The sequence below is a fragment of the Cebus imitator genome, unplaced genomic scaffold (assembly GCF_001604975.1).
Source record: "Cebus imitator isolate Cc_AM_T3 unplaced genomic scaffold, Cebus_imitator-1.0 Scaffold42, whole genome shotgun sequence".
Lineage (NCBI taxonomy): Eukaryota > Metazoa > Chordata > Mammalia > Primates > Cebidae > Cebus > Cebus imitator.
The window spans coordinates 10,270,030-10,280,624 of NW_016107357.1; the positions used below are offsets into that span (position 1 = coordinate 10,270,030).

A 10,595-nucleotide genomic window follows, 5' to 3' on the forward strand; every position below is an offset into this window, starting at 1 on the left:
TCGAAGTGCTGCCTGAGGAAGATGTCCGTGGTTCAGGTCAGGGATGGGCGCTGCTCCCCATGCTCCCCCAGAGGGGCAACTCCCTGCTCTGACTCCACCTCCCGTCTCCCCCAGCAGCTCAGACAGCCATCTGTCCGGCAGATGAGCTGCACACAGAAGGTGCTCGGCAAACACTTGCCGAATCCCCTGAAATGGTCCATCTGGGCCCCTTTACAAATCGAATTCTTTCTACATCAGTGGCGTCCAACAGAATTATCATGTGAGCCACATGCGTCATCTTACATTTTCTAGTGGCTAATTGAAACAAAATAAAAAGAAACAGTTAAATTAACTTTAGCGATGTACTTTATATATCAGAAGCATTATCATTTCAACAGTATAAATTTGTAATCAGTATAAAATTTGTAAGGTTTTTGTATTCTTTTTTCTGGTATGGAGGGTTTGAAATCCAGTGTCAGTTTTCACTGCCACATTTAGATGCTCAGTAACCACCCGGGGCTTGCGGCTACCACCCTGAGCACCAGCTCTGTACTCTCACCAGGACTGGGGGCGACTGGGGCCCAGGCTGGGGCTCAGCTCGGAAGGAAGGTCCTAGGTGGAGTCCTCCAGCCACAAGTCACAAAGCAGACTGTGTCAGAGGGCTTTGCCACTGCAGCCCCCCCTCCACTGTCCTCAGTTGCTTCCCCACCTGGCACTGTATCTGGTGGGAGGAGACCGGCAGGCGTGGAAACAGAAGGAACCAATGAGGACTTACAGATGTGTGGGCAGCTCTGCACTGCCCCTGCAGGGAGTCCACGTGGACTCCTCAGCTGGGCCTGACCCCATCACCTGCAGTGAGCCACACCAAGAAACACGCGCCGTCAACACAAAAGTCTCTGCTGGGCCACATCTGGCACAAGCTCTGTGACAGCTGACTTAAATTACCGTATCCATGGTGCAGTCACCAAAGACTTGCAACCCGCAATCATTTTCAGCTGCGTTTTTGGGGACAACAGAGGCACATCTAGATTGTCGATTCAACATGAGCTCATTTTATTAGACGTAATCAGCCATATGGCACTTTGCGACCAGTAGACGTGCTCCTTTGACAATCAGTGTTATTCAGCCTGCTCACTGATGAGTTAGCTCCTGGTGTTGTCTTCCCTTAGAAGAATCCATTTAACTCCTATGAATGAGTCAGCTTTTTCCTAAGTAACATCTTTGAGGGGAATGCAATGCCAGCTTGTCATATGCCAGGCTGAGGTGCTTGTCATATGCCAGGCTGTGGCCAAGCCCAGTTCCAGAATGTTAACGCTGGGAAGATCTTGGTTCTCTCCTAGTCCTCTGGCTTTTGGGCTTTACTTTCTAAGGGCAAAACTATTTCCCTCCCCCTCCCCCCAACAAAAGCTTATGGGGAGGCCTGATTAAGACAGATTCTTCTGTAGGAGATGGAAGGAGGACACAGAGCTCTCCCTCCCTTCCTCCGCCCCAGGCATCACGGTATGGTCAGGGTTTATTAGAAAACCAGCAACTCTAGGCAAGCCACTCATTGTATGCATCTTAAAAGCAGGACCCAGAGCAGTTGTGCATGATGTGGTCACACTGTGCTGTGACAGAGCCAGTTGGAACTCTGCCCTGAGATTCTAAGACCTCTATTTTTTTTTTTTTTTGAGATAGGATCTTGCTATGTTGCCCAGACTGAAGTGCAGTGCCCCTTACAATGATCTCTATTTTAGTATTTTAGTATTTCCAGAGAGTTCCATGGAAGGTCTTTAAAAGATACAAATGTAGAAAAAGGTTATCATGAGGATTGTTAGGCTTGATTGAGTGCTATGTGAGAGGGCCCATGTGATGGCTTTCCACGCCAGCCCACAAATTTCAAACTGCTGTAGGAATGGCATTACATTTCTAGCCCAAATGCAGTTGTCCTCAACTGCCCTCGGGACCTGGAATCTAGAGGCTTGGGCACCATGGGCTCCCAAGTTCTTTGTGTCCTGAGACCCTGAGTCTGTGGAGCCAGCATGAATGATATAGGTGTTATTAAGAAATTATTTTAGGCAGTTAGCAAGGGTAAAAGAGTTCTTGGTGGAATTTCCTTTTAACAGAAAGCAGCCTGAAAAGCCACGCTGCAAGAGCAGATAAGCAGGCTGGAAGCTTGCGTGTGTAAATGCCAGCACCTGTACCTGGAAGCCAGGTACATCCCAACGTGGTGACTTCCCCTCCCTTTCCTAGTGGCTACGTGTGCAGGTGTCATGGCACCACCAGGTTGAGACCACATTTGCATAATAAAAGATTAAGGTGGTAGGGCCAGTTTCTTCACAACTATGTAGATGCCGCACCTGGTCACACCAATCCCTTGGGCTCTATGTAAATCAAACACCGCCTCCTCAAGCCCCTCTATATAATCAACTGCATCCGGCAAACCCAGAAACCCTCTTGGACACCCCCTTCCTCTGCATGAGGAAGCTGTCTCTCTCTTTTCTTTTTTTGTCTATTAAACTTTCCGCTCCTTAAATCCACTCTGTGTGTGTGTGTCCCATTTGTAGATCTGGTCGGCTGGAGGAGACGAACCTCAGTTATTTCCCTAGACAATAAAGCTGCTTCACTCTGAGATTGGCTAATGAGGCCCCTGCTACTGTGGGACTGGCAGAGGTTTTAGTGGGAAGGGGCAAGAAGGGCCTTCATGGGGCTCTGGGCATTCCTTGGCCACAGCAGCAGAGGCCTCTAGATTGGTGTATGGATGTCAACGAAGACTCAAACAGGGGTGGGAAGGCAGACTCCACAGAAAAGGACAGCTAGTGATAGGTTCTGTTATACATCTGGGAGACTTGTACTTGGCAGGCGCTAAATGGGCTATGAGCAAAGGCCTGGGCTGGACCCTGGGTACAGCCACGACACCTGTGCAGCAAGACCTTCAGGATGCATCAGATTCTTCGTCTGCCTCCCCATCTGCTCAGACTGTCACCAACTACCTACCGCCATTGTCCTGGTTGAGCAGAAGAGGAACGTATGCCAGGGCTGGGTGCAGTGGTTCATGCCTGTGATCCCAGTGCTTTGCGGGGGCTGAAGCAGAAGGATCACTTGAGGCCAGGAGTTCAAGACAGCCTGGGCACAACAGTGAGACCCTGTCCCAGTCTCTACAAAAAATAAAAATGAGCCAGGCTTGGTGGTGCGGGCCTGTAGGACTAGCTACTTGGGAGGCCGAAATGGGAGGGTTGCTCGGGCTCAGGAGTTCAAGGCCACAGTGAACTATGATTACGCCACTGCACTGCAGCCTGGGTGTCAGTGAGACCTTGTCTCTAAAAAAGAAAAAAGAACATAAGCCTATATCAAAAACCACAGAGGTGCAAATCAGGGCCAAAGGGACCAACAGGCGTTGCTGGGCTTCCCTGAAGGAGGTCCTGGAGCCCCCAGAGGCTGGCCGGCCTTGTGCCTAACGAGGGTTTAGGACTAGGCTGTCATTATGGCTCTAATCTACTGCCCGCAGCACTCCCAACCCCTCACTCTCCCTCTCCCCAACATACACGCCAAGTCGCTGCCCAGGTCAGGCAGGCTGAGCCAAGACAAACACTGCACATGAGCTCACTGTTCTGAGGCTGCAGCTCAGATGTGCTATCTGAAATGTGGGATTTGAAACAGGGTCTGAACCGGAAAAAATAAGCAAGAAATTTTGAAACAAAAGAAAATGTTAACTTGAACCATTCCAGGGATCACTTTACCTTAAAGCTGTTCAGATTCAAACATTGCTAATAATGGCAAAGCCAAGATTTAAATGGGCCCATTGGGAAAATAAAATGGGGGGATTTCCAGGAATGGATAAGAAGGTTAGAATCTGCAGTGCATTAAAATTTTGAAAAGATAAAAGGTAAAAAACCAGCCTCAGGGGATCGCCATGAACTCTGACAGAAGGGGCTTGGAGCACACAGCCCCACCTTTCCTTCTGCAATTGCAGATTTCCAGGATTCAATTCCACTTCAATTGCTTCATTTCCTTTTTCTCTTTCTTTGTTGCACAGGGATAGTTTGGAGAGTGGGAGGAACAGGCCAGAGGAGAAAGGGCTGGGGAAAATGGGAGACAGTGTGGTAAAGAGGAGCACCGAAGTACTCCGTTCCTAAAGAAGGGACTCAGAATGGGCAGCTTCTCAGAGCCAGCAGGCAAGGCCAAGGACACCAGCTTCTTGGTGCATTTTCAGTGATAGGTCATGTTCCTCCTACACATGTGTGTCTTTCCCTATCCAGCGAAAGAGCAATAGTAGGTAAACGGCGTTAGTTGCCTGAGCAGAGAAATGAAGTCCTGATGGTAAATTGGGACCAGCCCTCAGTGAGCTTTGAAAGCTGTGACAGTTTGGACCTTATTCCATAGGTGAGCGTTCACAATCACATGCAGATCTGTGGATTCTCTGGAGGAGTTTACATTCTCACGAGAGAGACAAGCAACTAGATCTGTGGATTCTCTGGAGGAGTTTACATTCTCACGAGAGAGACAAGCAACTAACTACCTAAGCAGTTGCATTTAATTACAACCTTGGCAAGCCCTACCAAAGACAAACATGAGTTACTCTGACTGCAGATAATGGGGACGGGACTTCCTCTGTGGACTTCCAACAGGAGATGCCTCAAATGGGAGGGAGGAAGAGCATGAGTTTAGTTTGGGAATTGTTGAGCTTGAAAGGGGCTATAGATGCCCAGTGGCAACGGAAAGCAGACAGTTAAAACTGGATTAGCTATGCCGTTCTAGAGCTCAGAAAGGAAGAGCGAGCTACAGACATGGTTGGAATTGAAGTCATGGACACAGATGGATGAGATTACTTAAGGAAGAATATAGAGACAGAAGAGGGTCTAGAATGGAGCCTTCACAGTAACATTTAAAAATCGGGTAGAGACGGATAACTCAGCAAACGAGACTGGGGAAGCATGTGTCTGACTCACTGATTATTGTGTTCCCCAGAACCAAGCCCAGGCTTGGCACAGAGTAATCAATAAACATTTATTAAGTTGATACTTATATCATCTTGATTATCTTTTGCCAGTGAAAAACTAAGCTGTGTTAATCAGCTATTGCTGCAATGCTGTTGTGTAACAAATGACCCCACAGCGCAGAGATTCTCCAGGCTTCACAGCTGACTCCAGTCTGTTACATCTCCCAGTTGGGGCTGAGCCTGAGGGGTAGCGGTTACTCATGGTCTCAAGGCAAGCACTTTTAGAGCCAGTGTCCACATTGTGCCCACCCACATCCCATTGGCAAGCCATGGCCAAACCCAAAATCAAAGAGACAAGTAGTAGTAAGAATGAGCACTTACTCTAGACCCTGAGCACTTTGGATTCAAATCCTGGATCTACCACTAATAAATGCATCAACTAAGTCAAATGACTTAACCTATCTGAGCCTCATTTTCCACACTTTTAAAACGGGTGTAGTAATAGTTATTTAGGGTTTCTTGAGAATTAAACGGGATACACATGAAGCACCTATGACACATGGTAAGTGAGAAATAGTAGCTACTGTGATCTCTGGCCTCACCTTCTAAGTGTGGCCCTGAATCGGAAAAGCTTGGATGCTTTAACCATAGCTCCATGCTTACACCTCAGATGGGGTTGTGCCTACATCCCCCAGCAGCTGAGGGGTAAAGCTCACCCTGAATTCCATCTCTGAGACACACCCTGAGGCAGGAAAGGAGGCAGAAAAAATATTGAAGAAGTCTTGAGGCAGGGTTCAATTCAGCCATTTACCAAATGCCTCCCAGATTTGCTGGAGCCGATGTTTCATTTTTGTCCGGTCCAAACCCACACTTTCGCCCAGAGGCATCCTTAGGAGATGTTCTCTTGCTTTCCAGGCCCAGCTTTCAGTTCTGCCTGTGTTTTGAGTAATACCAAAATACTAATGGGGAATAAAATTCTGCAAGCAGACAGCTTTTCCAAATGGGACTTTTCCCAGACTGCATTTGAACTAGACCTTGGCCTGAAATGCAATATCCAGAGCTTTCATTGCAGCTTTCTTTATGGCTCGAGAAGCCTTTTTCCATGCACGCTTATGTAACGATGAAGAATTTATAAGATCCAATGAGCTGTCTGGCATCAGTCCCAGGTATATCTACTGAAGGCTGTTTTCTTTACTCCGCATCCACTGTTTAATAAATTACCAGAGTAGCCATCAGGAAATAGATGCTGTGATACTGTCATCATCTTAATCTCATAACGGACATTCAATATGTTTGTCTTTATATGTACTTGTGTAATTCAGCATCCTTTCTCAAATTTTAAGCAGCAAGTTTTCTTTGACATCAATTCATTTATTCTACAAGTATTTATTGAGAACTTACATGTGTCAAGCACCATGGTAAGGGCTGAGAATTTAGAGGTAAGTAACTACTGCAGCCACTGCCCTTGTGGGACAGAGTCTCAGAAAGAGTAAAGTTTGGCCAAAGTCACAGGTTTGAGCTGAAACTGGAAGTCATATATCCCAACCCGACCAGCTTCATAACTTGCAAAGCCCAGTGGTAGATGAAAATATAGGCACTTGTCCAAAAACTAAGAATTTCAAGACAGCAATAGCCAAGCATTAAACCAAGTATAGGACCCTCTGTCCCATGCCCAGGTAGCTGGCCCTGTGCTCCGAGTCATAACTTTTAAATCAGTTTTGACTAATTCTCTACTTAAATGTGTATGAAAAAATGATGGGGTTGGGTACGATGGCTCACGCCTGCAATCCCAGCACTTTGGGAGGCTGAGGCAGACAGATCATGAGGTCAGGAGACGGAGACCATCCTGGCCAATATGGTGAAACCCTGTCTCTACTAAAAATACAAAAAAATTAGCTGGGCATGGTGGTGCACGCCTATAGTCCTAACTACTCGGGAGGCTGAGGCAGGAGAATTGCTTGAACACAGGAGGCGGAGATTGCAGTGAGCCGAGATGGCACCACTGCACTACAGCCTGGGAGACAGTGCGAGACTCTGCCTCAAAAAAATTAAGAAAAGAAAGAAAAAATGATGGAAGGGGTGTACTGTGGAGTAAGGATGGAACCACCAATAATCCTGAGCTAAGGAACAAACAAGAAATTCACACATGGTATTTCTGTTTGCTGGCCTGTTTCCAGAGATAAATGTTTAGACATAGTCCTACCTTGATAAATTTCTAACAGTAGAACACCCCAACTGGAATTTCCAGATCCTTCCATCACACACAAAGGATCTAGGATTTGCAAACCCACTTGTCTGTATACCAATCCTGTGGGCATAAAGATGGGAAAAACAGACACCAGGGACTCAAAGGAGGGAAGGAGAGAGGGGGAAGGGCTGAAACAATTGGGTGCTGTGTTTATTATCTGGATAACGAGATCAATAGAAGTCCAACTCTCAGCAACACACAAATACCCTTGTAACAAACCTGCACATACACTCCCTGAATCTAAAATAAAAATTATAATTAAAAATCCCTTATTGGATGCAGTAAACATGGTGCTAAGAAAAAACGTGTAGATTTAAATGCTTACATTAAAAAAGAAGAAAAATCTCAAACTCACAGCCTAACTTTATGCCTTAAGAAATTGTAAAAAGAATAAACTAAAACCAAAGCTGACAGAAGGAACATGATAAATAAATAATAAAGATTAGAGCAGAAATTAAAAGAAACAGAGAACAGGAAAAAAAATAGAGAAAATTAACAAAATTAAATGTTGATTATTCAAAAAGACAAAACTGAAAAAAACTGTATGTACGCTAAGGAAAAAAGAGAGCAGATTCAAATAACTAAAGTCAGAAATAAAAGTGGGGACATTACCACCAATTTTACAGAAATAAAAAGGATTAAAAGAGAATATGATGGACAATTGTACACCAACAAATTGGATAAAGTAGTGAAATTTTAAAACTCCTATAAAATATAAAATTGATCACAATTGACTCATGGAGACATAGAAAATGTGAATATATCTATAACTAGGAAGGAGACTGAATCACTTATCAAAAACCTCCAAAAAAGGAAAGCCCAGAAATGTGCCCGCCGTGTCCATGGAGAGAGGCTGAGGCGGCTGAGCTCTGGCCTGAGGACCAGACGGTGAAAATGTCATCTTCCTTAGTCAGGGCAACTGTCGAGGCTGTGAGCAAGAGGAAACTGCAGCACACCGGGGCACCGTCCCCCTGACACCTTCAGCAGTAAACAAGATAAAACAGCTTCTTAAAGATAAGCCTGAGCAAGCAGGTGTAAACTTCGGTGTCTGAACCAGGGGCCGTAATGGCCTTTCTTATGCTCTAGAATATACAAAGATGAAAGGAGATTCTGATGATGTTATTCAAGATGGAGTCAGAGTATTCATTGAAAAGAAAGCACAGCTAACACTTTTAGGAACAGAAATGGACTATGTTGACGACAAATTATCCAGTGAGTTTGTGTTCAATAACCCAAATATCAAAGGAACTTGTGGCTGTGAAGAAAGCTTTCATATTTGAAATCTCAGGACTCTTCTGGCCATAGGCTCCAGGAAAGCCCCCAGAAGCCTTGGGGCTCACTGCAGAAATCATGTGACTGTCACGTGTTTAATGTGTGACTGCCTTATAAGGAAAAATAAAGTGATGCATTTTAGAAAATAAAACAAAAAAGAAAGGCCCAGGAGCAGATGGCTTCGCTAATTCTACTCAGTTTTAAAGAAGAATTAACACCAGTATTCTCAAATTCTTCCCCAAAATTGAAGAGAAAACACTTCCTAACATTCAATAAAGTCAGCATTACTTTTGATACTAAAGCCAGAAAACAAAACTACAGGAAAATGACAGACCAATAATCCTCATAAATATTGATATAAAAGTGCCTATCAAAGTACTAGCAAATCAAATTTGGCAACATATTAAAAAGAATATACACCATGACCAAGAATATACACCATGGGGTTTATTCCTGGAATGTAAGAATGATTCAACATATGAAACTAAATATACCACATTAATAGAATGAAGAGAAAAAAACCACATGATTATCTGAATTGATGAAGAAAAGGCATTTGACAAAATTCAACACCCATTTATGATTTTTTTATGCCAAAAAAATAAGGAGTAAGAAGAAATGTTCTCAACATAGTAGAGCTCATATATGAAAATGCACCACCAGTGTCATACTCCATGGTGAAAGATTGAAAGCTTTTAGTCTAAGATCAGGAACAAAACAAGGGTTATCATTTTTGGCCTTATGTTCAACACAGTACTGGAAGCTCTAACTGGAGCAATTACGCAAGAAAAAGAAGGAAGAAAGGAAAGGAAGAAGTAAAACCACTTCTGTTCGCAGATGATATGATTTTATGTGCAGAAGAGCACACACATACAAAAGATCTTCAAGTGGGAGGATCACTTGAGCCCAGGAGTTCAAGTCCAGCCAGGACAGCATAGCAAGACCCTGTTAGAGCTATTAATAACAAGCAAATACAGAAATGTTTAGGTTACAAAATCAACAAACAAAATATCAGTTACATTTCTATACACTAACAATAAGCAATTCAAAAAAGAAAATAAAGAAAATAATTTCATTTACAATAACATCAAAAAATATAAAATACTTAGGAATAAATTTAACCAAGGAAGCAAAAGACTTGTACACTGAAAATTACAGAACATTCCTATAAGAAATTAAAGAAGACTAAATAAATGAAAAGACATCCTTTGTTGATAGATTTATGTCTTCATATTATTAAGATAACAATACTAGCCAAAGCAATCTCCATTCAGTGTAATTCCTATAAAAATCCCAATAGTGATTTTTGCAAAAATAAAAAAGACTCATCCTAAAGTTCATATAAAATCTCAAGGGGCCCCACAAAGCCAAAATAATCTAGAAAAAGAAAGAAATTTGGAACTCTCGCATTTCCTGATTTCAAAATATACTGCAAAGCTACCACAAAAGCAAAACAATGCAGCACTACCATAAGGATACACAAATATGTCAATGGAACAGAATACAGAGCCCAGAAATAAATCCTGGCATATTTGGTTGATTGACTTTCAACAAGGGTTTGTGAAGCAGTCACTGGGAAAAGGACAGTGTTTTCAACAAATGGTGCTTGAAAAATTGGATATCCACATGTAAAAGAATCAAGTTGAACCCTTACCTCACACCTTTTATGAAAATTAACTCAAACTTGATTAAAGACCTAACGGTAAGAGCTAAGACTACAAAACTCTTAGAAAACATCAGGGAAAGCTTTATGACTTGGATTTGGCAATGATTTCTCAGATGTTATACCAAAAGCACAGGCAACTAAAAGAGAAAATAAATATGATTTTATCAAAATTAAGAACTTCTGTGCACACATGTGATCCCAGCATTTTGGGAGGCCAAGACAGGTGGATTGCTTGAGCCCAGGAGTTTGAGACCAGCCTGGGCAACATTGTGAGACCTCATCTCTTAAAAAAAAAAACAAAAAATAAAACAAAACAAAACAGAACAAAAAACTTTTGTGCCTCAAAGGGTACTGTCAACAGAGTGAAAAGACAACCCACAGAATGGAAGAAAATATTTGTAAATCTTATATTGATAAATAATTAATATCCGGAGGCTGGACATGGTGGCTCACACCTGTAATCCCAACACTTTTTGAGGCCGAGGTGGGCAGATCACCTGAGGTCAGGAGTT

At 43.3% G+C, this 10,595-nt stretch overlaps 1 pseudogene; it reads left to right on the top strand.

Annotated features, from left to right (window-relative positions):
* The first annotated feature begins 8,039 nt into the window (after positions 1-8,039).
* On the top strand, positions 8,040-8,425 carry LOC108302637 (annotated as a pseudogene).
* The last annotated feature ends 2,170 nt before the right edge of the window (positions 8,426-10,595 follow it).